At 38.1% G+C, this 17372-nt stretch overlaps 1 protein-coding gene across 1 annotated transcript in view; it reads right to left on the bottom strand.

Moving 5' to 3' along the window:
- Nucleotides 1-17372, bottom strand: part of ankrd11 (ankyrin repeat domain 11) — a 132568-nt gene that overhangs the window by 86704 nt on the left and 28492 nt on the right. The window contains exon 2 of the mRNA XM_042728495.1: nucleotides 2087-2168. The gene's annotated coding sequence lies outside the window, so the exon portion shown is untranslated. The remainder of the gene's footprint in view (nucleotides 1-2086; nucleotides 2169-17372) is intronic.

Here is a 17372-nt window from a genome sequence, read left to right as displayed (position 1 = left end):
AAAGATTCCAGAAATATTAAAATGGAAAAAACAGAATTTGGAAAAAAAAAATAAAACTGATTTCATAGGGCCCTATGAATAGCATGTCTGTCAATACAAAAAGCTCAGCCTCATCCTGCATGCATGTGTTACAGGCAGACTTATGCAGTAAGACTTCTCATTTCTGCTGTCCTGACTAATATTAGCACCAGAATGGATAAGCACAAAACTCAACTCATTTAGAAAAAGGACACTGCTCAACACGCAGAGAAAGCCCCACTGCCCTGAAGCACAGTTTAAAAGTCCCAGTCAAAATGCAAAGTTGTCTTTCACAGGAAGAGACTGATTGCTGCTTTAATCTTTGTGCTTGCATACTAGCATGATGCCATTTTGCATGTTAATGATGCAAGTTTTCTGCTCTCTCACCACAGAGCTGGGCCTGTTCGAAGCACACAGACCCTTTCAATACCACATTAACATGTGGGCCGCCAAGAGGGTAAGGAGGAGGGGGAGTAACTTAGGAACAAAGCCTCTATAGTTGTCTCAAGCCTGGCTATGAGAGTTATATAATTTGACTGGCAAGGCTGCATTTCCCCACTGGAGTACTGCAGACTAATCTCACTGAGGGACGGAGCTGCTCTGGAAAGAAGCGAGGACAAGAAAAACACGCTTGTTATGAGCAGAGGGCTTCCTTTCATCTGTGACCATACCAAACACCTCCCCTCTTGCAGTCAGCAGATAATGCTGCAAATATGATCAGATCTTTGGCAGGTGGTGCGCAGGGTTCAAGGGGAAATGGGGGTAGAGAGGGCTAATGCAAGTGCCTTTGCTAACCATCAGCATGGCGGTGGATTTAGAGAGTTCTGATTTACTGCTACGGGTGCCTGGAAACCATGTGACTGGCATCACATGAGGAGAAGTGGAAGGGGTTTGGGAGGGGGCGAGGAAACACACACACAGCGCGTACTGCAGGCATAATGAGCTTTGAGATAATTCTCCTTGGTTTCCACTGATGGTAAGCAGATATAGTCTGATTTCAGAGTTAAACACCAGAAGATCTCTAAGCTCCAGAGCTCCACATGGACAGCAAAAATGGAGGAAATTATCAGCACATCAGAGGGTAAAAAAGGAGCTTGACTTCACTCTGCTAGCCTGTATGCTGAGAGATAATAGCATTCACAAATGTAGAAATATCATGCTACATACAAAACTTCAAGCAATAATTCACTCGAAAATTAAAATTTGTTCCAAACCCTGCCTTTCTTTGGTGGAACACAAAAGGAGATAAACTATATTTTGTAAGTCTTATGAAACCATCTGACACACAAATTCTGAGAAAAACAACAAGAATTAATATTCATTAATGCTCTGCACTTTTTGTATACCAATTGGTTGTACCAAGTTCCATGGAAGAAGGCCTTGATTTGAAAGGTGGGTAAGTGATAACAGGATTTTGATTTCTGGGTGAACTATTCTTAAGCTTTTCTTAGTACACTACAGCACATTATCTGTTCTACTACTATGGGTCTGCTGGCTTCCATGGGGGAATGACTGTCATAGGCTGCCGCTGCTTACTGATGAAGAAGCATGGTCACATGAGCTGCGTGCTGGAGTGGGACTTTAGATTAGAGAAAGCGAGCTCTCTGCAAGCAGTGACCCATTTTCACAACAGCCTCTATGCACACATATACACAGAGGAGGCAAAATCCACACTCAAAAACAAAAACCCTTTACAAAAGCAGAGGCAGGCAGGGCCCAGGCATGCAATAAGCCCTGCTCTTAATGCACACATTCCACAGCTGAGCCGTCCACCTGCCTGTTGGTACTAGTAGGGGCGCCAACAAACTCAAAGGAATCACATTCACAAATAAAAGCTACATGTTCAAACATATATACTCTATTTAACGCAAGTGAGAAACACCAGCTCAAAGTGCCTAGTCACTATTCTCAAACTGACTAAAACGAACAATATCTAAAGAAAACACCCACTGCAGCCGAAGTCAGACAGTTGCAGCCTCAGTTATGCTTCCTCGCACCAAAAACACGAAACTAGCCGCTAACAGAAATATTCATAACTAGCTGCAACAGAAAGAAAGAAGGGATTTACCGATTCCATGGCCGTCTTCAGGTGGGAAAGGTTAAAATCCAGCTAAAAATGCTGAAGATGTGGCTGTGAAGTCCAAGGAATCCTGCGAAAGCAAAATAAAAGACAGATTAATCTCCCAAACACTGATAGTTCACCTTTCAAACATGAACAGAGTCATTTCCTCAGCGCAGATTAATTTTACTGTATTCCTTGATTTTAGCACACAGAATGTGGAAGGCCAGTTCAGACGAGAAAAAGAGCAGCAAATTCATCCATTGTGATTTTTGCTCAGAGGTCCAGGAATGGGTTAGAGGTCCAGGAATGGGTTAATCACACTTTCAGGGACAGTTGGTGTGCTGGGACACGATGGGCACATTCCTATGTCACTGTCACCCAATCCCACAAGCTCTTTTGCAAGTTTCATCATGATAAACAGCTGCAACAAGAGTGGTATTCAAGGCTTGATAGTAGGGCTGCAGCTATCAATTATTTTAGTAATTGAGAATTCTACAGATTATTCCATCGATTAATCGGATAAGTCATTTTTCTTTATTAACCCTCTGGAGTCGATTAATGCGTATACGCGTTTTGGGGTATTTTCTCCTGATAACCCCGAAAAGAACTTAAATTACACTTTCAGTTTTGATCAGATAAGAGCAATACATCAATCGAATCTGTAAAGGGTCTACTTTTTTTTGTATACAGACATAATAACAACAAAACTTTGTGCACTTATAAAATAAAGATAACAAACAAGGAGCGCTGTCTGCAGCCTTTGTCTGCGCTGATCTTCAGTTACAAATGCGTCATTAAAATGAACTGTAACTCACGAAGAGACATGAGAGAGATATCTATAGAAAGCCTGACATGTCTACTTTTAAACTAAACAAGTGCTGCTGAAAACAAATATTCTGTGATAAAGTAATCCATATGAAAACAACACAATGTCCGTTTTTCACGTCTCCCTTCATTATCTTCTAATGCGACCACGCCCCCGCGCCGAGCGCGCTTTTGAGATTCAAATGTTTCACTGAAGCGCGCGGCTTTTGAATACGCCCACACAACAGAAGACAACGCAGCGAGACTGTTCTTCAAGTTTTTTTTATTTTACTGTTTGCTTCGCGATGAGAGGAATAAGACATAATTCACCCCAAAAAGATGTGATGTGGTTGAGGATTTGAGATTTGGATTTCCTCAGAAAAAAGAATGAAGCAGTTTATTCAGCAGAGATCATAAACATGAGTAAGTCTCTTTTTATTTATTTATATACTTGTACTAGTTTTCACATAACGTGTAAACATTTTAGGCTACTGGTTAGACTTTTTCCAAACTATAATTCCTGACTAAATGTATAATCAAGTGAAATATTATGAAGTTTCAATAACAATATACACTACTATACCATTCAAAAGCTTGATGTAAATAATATTAATGTACCAATAAATGTAACTGTAACAAATGTAACAAACATTGCTGTTCTTTCAATTTATCCCCCCTAAAAAACCTTAAAAAAATATTCTCAGCTCTTTTCAACATTAATAATAATAATAATAATAATAATAATAATAATATAATATACAATAAATGTTTTTTTTTTGTAGAAAATAAGATTGTTAAAAGGATTTCTGAAGGATTGTGTGACTGGAGTAATGATGCAAAAAAATCAGTTTGAAAGTCAGCTTTGATTGATCCTAATAAACTGTTTTAACTGCACTCACAAGTGAATATTAAATTATGTTGTGGGATAATTAAATATATTCTAAATAAACTACAAACATAAAATTATATACATTTATTTTGTCCTCACATTCTTTCTTGGTAACTCATCCCTCTCAGTGACACAGCGGACTGAATGGCTCATTATGCAGCTCATTATGCAGGCCTTTGTCTTCTCAGGTGTGAATTCATGATAGTTGACGCCTACTCGCATATGACTTTTACCAACAAAAAGTGTCTTAGAAAATTTAAATCAATATATTGTTTTCTGTAAGTGAGTAAACAAGATGATTTTCACATCATTTAGAAAAAAAAAAAAAAATCTAGGCTCAAGCTCCAGTTTCTCAAAATATCTGGGAACCAATTTTCTGTATGTGTTTTATTGCCTTATTCAAGTGATTTAACATTTTTAGTTTTTCACTAAGCCACGCATAACATTTTTTTTTTTCTCAAAAACACAATCATGTACATACATGCTGCTCACATATTATTATAGCCTAGTTTGTGCTGATTACAGTGAGATTAGACTTTAGCCATTTAGATATTTATAAGAAACTGAAAAAAGCACAAATGTCAGGGCATGACAAAACTTCTCCAGGCCCCAAAAATACCCTTAGACTCCAGAGGGTTAAAGAGCAATACTAAATATACAAGAGATAATAAGATAGGTCTCTTAAAATAAACAACTAATTTGTTTTCTTTTCAGAAAGAATTATATTTTTATTGCCAAAGTTGCATACATTAATAACCGTGAAAACTAAACCCAATTAATGCATTTATTTGGCAAAATACATTCAAAATGCAAATACATCAATAAAAAAAAAATCAATAAAATGAAAATATAAATCAAAAAAATCAACTAGAAATAAGACATAAATCAAAATAATTGTAATAATAATAATAATAATAATACCTAAACACTGCATTTATGTTGTGAAACTTAACTTTCAAGTTTCAGCCTAACTAAAGCTCAAGCATGACACAATCCTTCACAGTCTTCTTGGAAGGCTTTGTGGCTTTTGTAAAAGGCATAAATCAGTGGACAGGAAGGTAACTTGGAACAAGAACAAGAGACCATACACAATTTCTAAACAGATTTTTCTGCAACATGAAATTAGTTATTTGGAGAATAAACCCTGTTAAATGTCCCTTTACATACTGGTGTGTGTAAATGTGTGTGTGTAATGCTTGTTTTTTTAAAATCATTCAAATTCTGCGTGCTGGTCAGTTCACAGCAGTGATAGAAATGAATATTTTCCAATAAGTTTAAAATGATTTTTAAATTTTATGGGCATTTTTACCTTTATAAAGCCTTTTTTCTAAAAGTGTGCAAGTGTGCAAGTCAAATCTTACATTTAATCAGAAAATTATAATAATAAGTAGGGCTGTGACGGTCGCCGTGACAACCGCGTCACCGTGGTGGTCGGTTGCCACCGTCGGTAGTGCATGTGACGTCACGCACTCTATAACAAGCATAATAATAAGTTTTGTATACAAGTGTAATAACAGTAATATTTGCAAATTGGTTTATTTAGACTGTCTATTGTAATCCACAAATGACCTCAAACGGCATAAGCAGCGTTTCCTTTAGATTGGCAGGTTTGAGCGCAGGAAAACAGTTATGCATTCAGCAAATTAATTTTCTTTAGGTCGATGGACCTTGTTGGGAAACCAAATACTACATCGCTGATCTGAAGCCATCTCCATTCATGTCACCCATCCGCGTTTGTACAAGTGTCTTCAAGTTCCCGTGATCGCAAACGCCTGGCTGGTCAGGTTTGGCGAGGCTTTCTCCAAACTGGCCAAATACAAATGAGACAGCGATAAATGAAATATGTTAACAAGAAATGTGGCAACGATTCCTATTTCAAAAGAGAGCTCGTGCAGATGAGGAGTTAATGCTCCGCTTGCTTGGCGGCGGAACAGGTTGAGTCTCTTGTCTAAACAGGGCGGCAACCTCGCGCTCTTCTCTCGTGAAGCCAATAAGGAAGTGACTAAAACTGCAATTCACGACTGGCCGCTTTGAGGCTGGCTGCAAAAAAGGGAGTCAGTTCCCTAGACTCCCCATGTTAAAATGCCCAACTTTACAGCAGAAAAAAACATGCTTTACAGCCTGGTTCAAAAAAATGATTTTGGTCTATACTTATTTTGCCCTTCATGACAACTGTGAGGGGGTGAATTTTTTTTCATCCGTTTAAATTATATTAAGCCTTAAAGTTCTCATAATTAAGTGGCCACTTGACGTGACAGGTGGAGTGCTGACAATGCGTCGCGCTAGGTGGGGCGTGGCTTGCAACCAGCTCCCGCCTTTTTGCCCATTTTCGATTTTCCGGGAGAGTCGCGCGGTGACGCGCTGCCAAGATGGCACGGCCCGCTCTGCACACTTTGAGCTTCAAAACCGCTATTGAGGAGTCTATGGTGACGTCACGGACACTACGTCCATATTTTTTTTACAGTCTATGGTCTAAACAGGACATTTAAACTCTGTGTCAGTACCTCATAAATAGGACGACGTAGTTTACTGTCGGGATTTGTCATGTTGTGTCGTGCCGCATCCAGTGTAGCATCACTTATTATAATGAGTTATAAAGTATTTTGTCGCACCGCGCCTCTTGCGTTCGGTAGACAGGGTGTATTTAACTTTCTTATTTTGGCTACTTTCTTGTTTAACTGTATTATTTGTTTGATATTTGATTTAGTATTTTGCAGGCTGCGTAATCACTAACGGAAGTGCTAAAATAAACACGAGCTGACGAGTTAAATCGGGTGTGTTAGATGAGTGACAGTGCTGGGCTGCTCCAGGACAGTTTTGAAAACCATTCCAGAGACATGATTTTAAATGTGACTCATATAAAATTTATTAAATGAATGCACAGTTTTAAGTCAGCTTTAATCACCTTTTTTCATGACTTAACTGACCACAACATTGCTTGCAGTTTATTTCGCGCTTTGATATGAAAGGATACAGGCTACAGCACTAAAGTGAAGAGGAGCACGCGTCTGAAACGTCTCCCGTTCTCAGTCATTCTGCGACTGAACAAATGCACTTCTTGTCAAGAGAAAAAGTGACAGAAGCAGCAGTTGTGCAGGTGATTAATGTTTTCAGTTTATGTTTAAATTAATATTTAATCTAATATAAATTATTATATGTACATATATATCTCAACACAGTGTTACCGGCGGTAGTTGGTCCCATTACCACCGTGGTGGTAAAAATCTGCCACCGTCACAGCCCTAATAATAAGACATTTGGGCTGTTACCAAACACATGATATCAGTATCAAAATTCATCTTTGCAAGGCAGAGGAAACACAGAAGCTGCATCTGAAGAGGCATTTAGATGTAGGCCAATTTACACTAATGCTAACTCTTTCCTTTGCATTGGCCTACAAATATACATAATCCCTGCAGCATTCTAAACCCTTAATCTACCATTCTGCCAAAAACAACAGGTAAAAGAAAAGATTTATAACATCAAACATAATATTTATGGGTCATAAAATAAATGAAAAAAACTCATGAGACCTCCTCGCAGGGTTATTTAGCATATTTCACCAACTGGCAGGCAAAAAAAAGCAAATTAGATCACTTCGAAAAACATGTAGTACACGACTTTTCAACAATCTAAACAAACAGAAGTATCATTCTTGTCTGAAGCATAAATATGGCAAAACACATTACGCATCTTATGCAAAAGATACTAAATTTTATCATCTGACTTCGAGTGTCGAAGGCCCCCTCCAGTCACTATAAGAATAGAAGAGTCCACATTAAGGGCAGTCCTCACTCAGATTGGGCGTCTGAGAGGATCAGAACCCTGAGGATTCTCCCAGCAGGAATGTGCCAGATTGGATTTATCCTGAGTGGAGAGAACTCCCTCTTAATTGGGCTTCAAAACGAAACCGTAATCTTACAGAGAAAATCCTCAGAATACAGAGAAAAAGAGTAGCTTGGCTCCCTGCTCATATACACATCAACTAGCCATAGTTAAACCCACCAAAAGTTTCCAGCTTGAAAGACCACCAGGTTATTATGAGAGGATATGCTGAACAAGTCATTTAGAATTTATAAAAACTAGAAATGACAAAGAAAAAACTCACTCAACTTGTGTTAGTCAAAACCAGTTTGAGATCAGGTAGAAAAGTAGTTCTTTATATTTTAAGCTTCCCAGACCAGTTTACGGCAAATGTGTAGGGGTGTGCAATATATCGTCTGCGATAATATTGTAAATGTTGTTTTAATGATGTCTTGACATTGTGTATTTTGCAAAAATAGTAAAAAGTAATTTTCAAAACACACCTACAGGGTAGGGTTGGGTATCGTTTGAATTTTATCGATTCCGATTCTTAATACGGTTAATAACGGTTAATAATCGGTTAATAAGCGGCAGTTGTTGGTTTGGAAAAATAACCGAAATAAACATCCATAGTTGTATCAATAACAGACCACTAGATAGTACGATTGCATAATCAGAGTTGTATTTCAGGGAGCCATGTAGAAATAAAAATGAATGATGCATGATTCTGCTCTAAGCATGAAAGTTACAAGTTTGTGAAAGGTCTTCTAGTGCCAGGTAGATGTAAAGCAGATCATGAACATACTTAAGATTCACAAATACCACAACAATGTGTCTACACCAGACGCAAGCGGCGCGACATGACAAAAGCAAATAGAACCCCAGTTATGTTCTCTGCTGTGGATGCGGCACGACGCGACATCCATGACAGTAAACTGAAGCCGTGTTCTATTTCTGACGATTTTCAGTGCTCTGACACAAAGGACCATTTCAAATATTCATAAGAGAATCATGAATAAATAGTTTCCTTAAAAATATTGAGCCGGACAAATGTTTCCAACATTGACAATAATCAGAAATGGTTACTGAACAGCAAATCAGCATATTAGAATGATTTCTGAAGGATCATGTGACACTGAAGACAGGAGTAATGATGCTGAAAATTCAGCTCTGCATCACAGGAATACAATAGCCTCTATGTTAAAACATTCAAATAGATAAAGCAAATTGACAAAATTTCACAATATTAAAGCCTTTACTGTATTTTGAATAAATAAATGTAGCCTTGGTGAGCACAAGTGGCTGCACAAGTGGCTTAATTAACCCAAGTTTACCCAGGGTTTTTTATATATATATATATATATATATTAGTATGCAAACATGGGTAAATAAATATGTAAATAACAATAATATTTACATAATTTTTATACATTTGTCTACAGGTGTTTGTGTTGTTTAAAGAGCAAAACACTAAACAGAAGTTCTTTCAAAACATTAAGAGTACTTCTTATTTTAAGAAAAGTTTTCTTGAAGTTCTCTCACAATTAAAAAAATTATTAAATAAATAAAATCATAATTTGGGTTTCTATGACTACTTTCCATCTTTTTTCTGACCTCTACAATCACACTGAAATTTACTAGCTGCTGGGCTTTTAAGAGTGTGTAAACATTGTGAACTGAGAAACAGCACTTTTCTCCATTTATTCACAAGCTGCCGGTTTAAAGTTGGGTCAAATATAGTTTGGGCTGCTCCAACCTTCAATAACAGTTTCTTTGCAAAGCCTGAATAAATCTGTAATAACAGGTTCATAAAACACTCAAATGTGACACAAAAAAAAATTAAACTGTTAAAAATAAACATTAGGTCTTTCCCACTTAGCTCAACTCTGGGTAATTGTCATTCTAAACCCCACTTTTAACCCTGCGTAAAGGTACTTTTATACTAGTAATTTAAAAGCGGGGCTTAGCACTGCTTTTCACTCTGGGTTATGAAAGTTGCCTGTTACACTGGAATCCTTTGAAAGGATATGTAGAACAGCAGGTGCTACAAACAGCCAGAAATCAGCACAAAATTCGGTGAACACTCTTGAGTTTCTGCAGTTTTTGCTGCTTAGTTTCAAGCAATATTTTTAGGCTGGGGAGGAAGTTTGGGGTTACAGTAGGTTTCATAGTATATTGATTCCTTATTTCAAATGATCAAGATGAATTTGATTTAAAGACTCTACCTCATATAAAGACTACCACATTCAACCAAAATTCAAACTTCAAGACTTCCACAATTAATGTCCTAAAGATTTCTTACCATATCAAACCAACCAACCAACATGTAATAAAATGCCTGCACATAAAGTACTCTGATCCGTAAAAGCGAATCTACTGCATTGCAAATAAAATACAGAGAACACCTTCAATTGGGGAAAAAAAAGAATTTCATATATTATATATATATATATATATATATATATATATATATATATATATATATATATATATATATATATATAGAATAGAGAGAGAGAGAGAGAGAGAGAGAGAGAGAGAGAGGAGAGAGAGAGAAGAGAGAGAGAGGTTCAGTTAATAATGATTTTTTTTTTAAACAGTTAATATTGAAACTTCTTTAAATTCTTTCTTCCACTAAAACTTTGATGCGCATCATCTCAGTTTAATGTGTGAACATAGCAAATGATGCGATCGCAAAACAATCGTGAAGAAACGCATTACATGCAAATTTTTAAGTTATAACATGTAAATAGATAGGCCTAGTCACCAGTGGCGACCTCAGCAAAAACTTCACTCGCAATTTAATATTTCTGGTCGCAAATGCTACCATTTTAGTTGCAGTTTGGAGCCCTGACATTACTTCCCACAAGGGCTGTGCAAAAAATTGAATACCATTTTCATGAGCCTCTCGTCAGTAAAGCCGCTCTTGTTATTAGTACTAAATCTCCAGCATGTGCTTTCAGATGAAGCGGCGTTTACTACACAGAGCCGTAGTTCACTGACAAGCTACACAAAATCGTGTTCAAAACTTCAGATGATTTATTGCCGATTATGAACGCGATTGTGTAACTTGTCAGTGTTACTACTACTACTACTACTACTTGTTACTACTAATCACAGTAGCGGCTTTGCTGATGAGATGCGCATGAAAATTGCATACGATTTTTTGCACAGCCCTACTTCCCACTACAGTTTATTCCAGATGTACTACATATACATATCATTACATCATTTAAGATGATGTAATAAGAATTAAGGGTGGGGTGTAAAATATAACCCAGGCATGTTCTCAATGGGTTTCATGACATTCAACTACATAGAGCGAAGCAGAGAGAGAGAAGTGAGAGAAACCACTAGGTGGTCTAGTCCATTAGTAGTTCTGATGGAAATGGCTGGCGGAGGACCTTAAAACATATCTGAGAAGATATACACATGGAAACATGTCTGCCAACATGCTCTCGACAGCAATCAAACTCGAGATCATCAAAACAATTCCCACATGCTGTGGAGTCAGCGGCTGTACAGAGAATGCATTTCCTGCACTCAAAGCCGCAATGCATGTGTGATGTGCTTTGGAGATGAAATGTCCTCAGAGAAAAAGACAAAAATCACCCCCACATCACGTTACATTTTAAAGTACTTTAACCACAAGCACTGATTATGGTCTATTACTGCATCGATGCAGTATTGTCCACATCACAATGCATTGATTAATTTCAACACCCTACCTGCAAATAACCGTACTGTATGTGAAAGGAACCGTATTAAGGACTCAAACACAGGATTGACAACTGTATTCTGCTGCTGTGTGAAGGTGGCTATAGACCTATATGGGGCAATGGGCATTGTTGGATTAAGGAGGAGACGGGTGCTTTAATGCAAGCCTGAGGGCACAGCCATCCTTTATCCCACATCTCTTCTGTTTGCAGCCCGTACTCTCTGTGCTGTTCCCCAGGGCATCGGATTACAGGAAGCGCCACCATTTCCACAATTCAGTCAGCTCCATTTATGTGGGAAATCAGGCTGCGGGAGCTACCCTCCCCCCGCCCTATGCCACAAAGTGCCTCTCTTGTCAGATAACATTGCCTCTCTTATCTCACTACATGTCTGACTGCGGCCATGATGCCCTGTCTGAATACTGAAGACAAAGCAGAATGCACATAATCGCAGGGGACCTGCGGACAGTAGTGGACACACAGAAGTTGTGAAAACAAAAACAAAAAAATACACAAGCATGCTTTGCACACTGCTTATTCAGGGAAACTGAGAGCTGAAGGCTTCTCTAGTGTCTCTCACCAGCGTCTGAAACCAGACATTCATAACAATGGTTTGACGAGACCAAAAGCAGAGTCCGGCATCAAATATCAGCAACAGCAGTTTATTGTAATATCTTAGCTAGGTAAATTAAATTCAGCCATCCTATCTGTCCCATGCACCTTCAGAGGAACCTGACACCATCTCCTAAGCAGCAAGAGGAAGAGCCAGAGACTGTGAAAAGCCATGTAATACAGTAGCAAAAGCTGATCTCTGCTCCTCTTCAAAGACATCTACATTATTGATCAGCTTGGCTTCTGTAGGAACCACTCCATGTTCCATCCAATGGCATTATCTGGCCAATGAAACTGGGCCAAGGACAGGGCCATTAGGTATACAACTATGGACACCATTCCACCACAGTGCTAGCTACACTTCTATTGAGCTGCTGTAGTAGAATGTTAAGCGGTCCTCCTGAGTCTGGCAGCTAGTTTTGAATACTCATGTGGCTGTATGCACAGAGAATCGAATTAGATTGTTTTGGTCAATGGGTCAATGTCGCAAAGGTATTATTGTAAACGGTCATCTTGTCTAAAGTGAATGCAGGGGACAACAAGCATGAGAAACAGGACAGTCGACAAAAGTTTACTATGTGTTTTTAAGGCTTGTCAGTCTAAATGTTCAAGCACAATAAGAGGTTAATGAGAAGAGAAAAAAATCCACACTGTCTGAAAGCCTATTTCTGTCCACAAACACAGCATGCTAATAGCAAAACAAATTTTTTTTGTGACTTGTGCTTGCAAATGCTCACAAAATGACCTGAAAATCCCTGTGATCACAAACACAGCTGATTATATTTTTAGTGAACATTAGAGCAGGGCTTAAAAACAAACAAACAAAAAAAAAATTTCGGTTCACTTCGGTTCACAGAACCGGTATTATAACGTTTCCGTTCCTGCATTCCTCATTAAACATTACCGTTCCGAAACTGGTTTCATTTGAAAAAATAACGGTTAATAACAATATTTTTCATTTTGCATACACTTTAAACAAATGTAGAAACAAACTCATTTTCACCCAAAAATAACATAGGCTAACACATGATAGTTAAACTTGAACATTTAATGCATAACATGGTTAAAACCACAACAGAAATACCATTAATTATAAAACATAAACAGCTGGAAAAATATTGACCCGTTTTACTGAACTGTTCAACTGTTCGCGCTCTATACTGACTTGCGTTACAGGTAGTGCAGTTACTTTCATAGCAAGTTTGTGCAAATCTGGGTTAGTAGGAACAACACTTGCCCAGTACTTAAAAAGACACTCACTCCTCTTAAGGCGTGCTTCTCTGGAATACATATCCAAAACAGATGAGATTGAAGGACGAGTGGGTTATTGTTGTGCGTTCTTTTTCTTTTGCCATCAACAGCTGTTCTATCTCGTCGTCATCCTCAGATGATTGGACCGGACTGTGCTGTGGGACTGTGCTGTGCCATCGTGTTGCTGCCAGATAGATTCTGAATGGCTTCCCTGGCACGACAAGTGAATTTTTGCGCTTTCGGATTGAAGATCGCTAAGAAAAAGTCTGTATCTAGAATCGAGAAATAAAGCAGCCACAAAGACATTGTCAAAGAGGGCTGTCTGTCATGATTTGAGACACTGAACAAGGCGTTTTGCAAAGGGATTGTCAATTTTGTCGGTACACAGTACACACTGAAGCCAAATACCGTAGAAGTCACCCGCTGTGAGCTGGTCGGATTGGAGGCTTTTCGTAGAAATTTTCACTGATTGCAGTGCACGCACTAAGCTGGATATTGCCTCCCATGCATTCTCACCTAAATGTAGTTCTTTAATATTTGGTGACATGTCCTCGCAAAAGTTCCTGAGCTCTAAAAACCGTTCCAGCATATCGTGTGTAGAATGCCAGCACGCTGGACAGTCAACAACTGCCCTTTTGTGCCCCATTCTCTTAAGAAGAGTGACAACATTTTGTGTTCGCAACTTTTTTACAACACCTTGATTTAGACATCAAATTGAATGATCATTGCTCTTTTAATGCGTCATCAACTGCTAACTGCAGGGTATGAGCCGAGCACCTCACACTGCACAACACAAGTCCTGATATCACAGAGTCAAGTTCAATTACCAAATCAGGAGTTTCGCTCTGGATTGCAGCTAGCTCATCCTCTTCCATTCCTGTGCCCATGGGATGGGGTCCCCTCTTGCATATCAGATAGTAAAGACCCTGCCTTTTACATGTTAGCACCATTATCTGACATTATTGAGTAAACCTGCCCTAATTCAACATTACATTCTTCTAATACATCCTTCACCACGGATGAAATGTATTCACCTGTGTCTTGTTCAGTTAGCTATCTTATGGCCAAAGTGCGCAACACAATTTTTTCTCCGTCGGTGTACTGTACATTTACGCCAAGAACAGATTGGTCTCTGCATGTAGCTGAATCCATTTTAAGCATTAGTAGCCTTCCCTTTAACTCATTCTTGAGCTTTTCCCTTCACACCAGAGCAACATTTGACACCATATCACAGATATTTGAGGAGTTGATGGCAAAATCATTTCCTATAGCCTCTTGTATTGGCTCGATACTTTTTCTGAAGCCGGTGTCTTCCATTAATGTAAATGGTCTCCCGTTGGTAGTTACTAGCTCTATGCATGCATCTTTTAGAACATCAGGATTCATTTGAATACTCCGGTCTGTTGTCTTTGGCTTTTTCACTATGACCGTGTCCATCTGATGTAGATGCTGGTCTTTTAATATCGCAAAAATGTTTCTGTGCATTAAAAAGGTTCAGTGCAGTGTATCATCCGGTTGGACTACGGAGTTGTGAGAATGAGCTACTTCAGCAAGAGTCGGCTGTTTCAAAATCTAGTAAGCTGCCTAGATAGGCAGCATTTTTGAGCATCACCGAAAGAGAAAATGTCAGTATTTCATTGAGACTTGAGATTAAATGAACAGCTTAAGTATTGTAGATCTTGTAGTATTAATTTTCACATGCAGTTACGCATTGTCGGTTAAAAACAAGAAAGTGGCTGGTAAAAACTTTGAGTGGCTGGTAGATTTTGAAATCCACCAGCCACAGTGGCCGGTGGACAAAAAAGTTAATTTCCATCCCCGGTTCTGGTGGTGGTTGAGGAGAGTTAAAGTTTAAAGCATTCAATTCGCACGGAACGACCGTCACACAGAGAACAACAATCATGCTGGATAAAAATGCACACTTCACAAGATCTCACAGCTGGATTCGATTAAGCAAGGTTTGTGAAATTAATTCATTAGTCATTCAAAGATCTGTTTAAATTATATAAATGCATATTTGATTAATGCAGACGGCAAACGAGAAAGTATTATAATGTTTGTCTTTCTATTACTAATAATATAAAAGCAATGCTTATAATACTCTCTGTATACATTAATTACTTTGTTTAACTGTTCTATCGGATTATTAGAGAGACTTCTATCTGTATTAGACAGAACTGTTAACAATGACAGTAAACAAGAGGGAGAATATGAGCAGCTCCGTTAAAAATTTTTGGCGCGCCATCAAAATAAAAGCCTCGAACACACGCCAAGCAGAAAAATTTATACATTTTTCCATATATATCGGTCGACCACTATTTATTGCATTCCCAAATGAAACCCAAACCACCAGCATGCAATAAAAGACCGAACAACATAATGCAAGCACTATCAAAGGTTTCACCACAAAATCATCTTTTTACTGATATCGCGAGTCCGCTTTTCACCTCAAGGAGCAATATCGTGAGATCTCGTGTGCTGCTTAAAGCCAGGAGAAATGGCTCTATATTAATATCAGACGTGCAGCTTTGTTAATTTTGTGAGAAAACAATTGTATTAATCAAAAAAAAAAAAAAAAAAAAAAAAATCATATACTGCCTTTTAAACATTCAAGTACTGTTCAAGTCCCTTTCATAAATATGGCTGTTTTCAAGGGTTTTCCAGGACTTAAATTTCAAAAAGTCAAATTCAAGCACTTCAAGCACCTTGTACGAACCCTGTGGATGTTAAAAAAAATCCTTAGCATTGAGCACTGATAAATCAAAGATACTGGACCCACAAATTAAACACTGCAGTGTAAATGCAACCTAATAATGAACTTTATTTATTTTTTTTGTGCTATTAAGTGCTATTGAAATTGGACTATGCATCATTACATTTCACTGATATCTACTACAGAAATCTGTAATAAAATATTTTGCCCTTGTTTTCTGTGACATAACTTATTATAATAATTAACAGTAAATTATGCATAATTACATGCAACTAACCCAATCCAAAACCTAACCATATAGTCCAGCACTTGTTGTTAATGTAACTCAGTACTTAATTGTAAAACTAGACAGTAATAAGGACACCTTTAAATAAAGTGTAACCCAAAAATTTTTGTCATCATGCAACTCTAATCTCCCAGCCAAAATATCATAAATAATAGCACACAAACACAAGTTACTTTGTGTGGCAAAAGCTCAGGGAGAGGGGGGATGGGGACGGCCCAACATGAGCAGATTAGTCCATCTGGCATACACATACAGCTCAGCTCTGCTCCAGCCTACACTGCTGCAAACGTGCCAATCTATGTGAAGAGAAATTACAAAACAAGCACCACTGAAGAGGCAAAGAATCAGCGATAATGAACCATGAAGAGTGTATGGATAAAATATGAAATGTGTGATATGAAAAAACTGCAGAAGAGGCGGCTCAGTGAATTGAGAATCTGCACCATTCCTGACACAGTTTTCTACAGCACAGCCGTGCTTGGCTCAAACACTCTCCTGTTGTCAAGGCAACTGTTTCTCTGGACAAGAGGATAAAAAAACTCCCACATTCCTAGAAATGTAAATATACGGCCTAATCTTGTGATTTATGCCTATAAAAGTATAACAATGGATTTCTATAAATGACTAATTGTGCAACCTCAATTTAACAGTCAAGTATTTATGAGAAACACGGGCATGAATCCAACAATTCAACACACATCCTGACAAGTGTCCTAGTTCAGGTTCTGATTTACTGTCACTATGGCAATTGTACGCAATGACTGTACATTCCTCCTGTGCAAAGGCAATTCAAGGTCTGAACGCTAAATGAACGGAATGTTTCTGCAAGGTAGGGATGTCAAAGATTAATTGATGATCAATTAATTGTCGATAAGAGATGCAATCGGTTAAAGCTATCGATGGTCGATTAAGCTATTTATTTTTGGGCTGCGTGAGGCTCGTGCGCAAAACACGTCCGAGCGGCTGTGAGTGACAGTGACGGTATATACAGCGGTGTGAAAAAGTGTTGGCCCCCTTCCTGATTTCTTATTTTTTCTGCATGTTTGTCCCACTTTAAAGTTTCAGATCATTAAACAAATTTAAATAAAAATAAAAAATAAAAACAACAAAACACAATTAAACAAATTTTTAAACAAATAATTTAAATATAAAAAAAAAAAAAAACCCAAAACTATGTGGCTTTTGCACATCCTGTCATACGGTGACTGCATGCCGCT

Source organism: Cyprinus carpio, chromosome B7 (assembly GCF_018340385.1).
Source record: "Cyprinus carpio isolate SPL01 chromosome B7, ASM1834038v1, whole genome shotgun sequence".
NCBI classification, from domain to species: domain Eukaryota; kingdom Metazoa; phylum Chordata; class Actinopteri; order Cypriniformes; family Cyprinidae; genus Cyprinus; species Cyprinus carpio.
Note: the sequence above shows the minus strand (reverse complement) of the source record. Positions and strands in the feature narration are given on the sequence as shown.